The following is a 1550-nucleotide window of genomic DNA, read 5'->3' on the forward strand; positions in this document are numbered from 1 at the left end:
TGACCTTAGAAACTTAGGGGAATATTGCATTTCTCTGTGGACATCCAGGGCTCATGTTTGGAATTAAATAAATATGACTAAACAATTTGATGAAAAACAATCTGCTATTAACTGCCAGTGGCCTCATTTGTTACACTCGGCCCTAGAGGGCCTCGAACCTCTGACTAGTCTTACACGGTCTGCAACAGTGTGTATATTTCCCTTTTGCTATACCTGAGCCATTAAGCATCTCAACCTTGTCGCAGTTAGAAAAGATAAAACAATGTTACATCATGATTAGTTCTGGGTTAAAGGGGAACAACTTCTCTAAGAGAAAACTTTAGAGGGACAAGAATCAAAAGTTAAAGGTCTAGCAGCCCTATTTTAGTGGAGAATCTTTGCTGCCCCTGGTGAAGAATGCAGGTTTTATTTGTTATTCTGGTGTTTTCCCAAAGAGTAGCTCTTTGACCACACACCTAAAAACCACTTAAGATGGGAGGTGGCAAGAAAAGACATTCTGTAAATCGGAGTGAGTGTTTCATCTAGTAATTTGAGGAAAGGAAGCACTGTTACTAAGGAAAAGGGAGGAGTATTTTGAGCTCCTTGGTATTTTTTGATGAAGTCTTTGATGTGGCTTGCTCTATGAGAAATGTTGTTTCTGGACAATCCTTTTCCCATTGGCTAACCAGATTTGTATGTTAGTGATGGGTTCCAAACTTTTTAATGGAACAGCAGACAAATTGCTTTTATTCTCAACTTTGGTACACTTAGCTTTGGAAACAATTTTTGGCGTGGCACTTCCCAATTTGTGACCCTGTCCTGAGAAGGGCTGGATGACAGATTTCATTGACACACATACTTCGTTTTTCTTATCTTTAACTTTAACATCCACCTCCTCTTTGTAAAAAATCCCCTCTAATTCTAAAGGTAATTCCCCCTTTTTGATGGACTTCAGAAACTGATGACTTGCACCATCAGAATAACTTCTGAAATCATCAACTGTTAGTCCATTTTTCCATAATTTTATATTTATATCTATTTTTTTTCTTCTTTTCAGTGGATGACAAGCATTTGACACCAACCTTCTGAGCTTCTGCAAATAGGCTATCGACAAAATATTCCCAATTCTTTTGTCTATTATCACTAATAGGTGGATTGTCAGATCCCGATGCACAAAGTTGTTCTTCCTTGATACTGTCAAAATTACTTACCTCTTTCATTCTCTACTGCCTTACACCTGGTGTGGCTGCTAGGTGTGGCCTTGTTGCGGCTTCATCTCACAGCCCCTTAGACCCCAACCACGCAGCCCCTGAAACCCCTCAAGCTCAATGGGTGCCACCATCCAGCTGCTGGGATCTGACCCCAGCAGACTAATTTTTAAGTTGAAAATTTTTACCCATTCTGCTATACTGTTATGAATTGGAAACGACTTGATGGCATTTAGCAGCATCAACAACAACACATATTTGATGAAGAAATAAATAAAAAGGTACATTATATTAAGATTCTTTTCTGCTTATTGCTTGATTACTTGCTTTTCTTAGACTTCAGAACTGTAGGCATCTAAATTG

General features: G+C 38.8%; 1 pseudogene; it reads right to left on the bottom strand.

Moving 5' to 3' along the window:
• Nucleotides 1-405: 405 nt before the first annotated feature.
• LOC102838103 lies at nucleotides 406-1199 on the bottom strand (annotated as a pseudogene).
• Nucleotides 1200-1550: the final 351 nt, after the last annotated feature.

The sequence above is a fragment of the Chrysochloris asiatica genome, unplaced genomic scaffold, assembly GCF_000296735.1.
Source record: "Chrysochloris asiatica unplaced genomic scaffold, ChrAsi1.0 scaffold00113, whole genome shotgun sequence".
NCBI lineage: Eukaryota > Metazoa > Chordata > Mammalia > Afrosoricida > Chrysochloridae > Chrysochloris > Chrysochloris asiatica.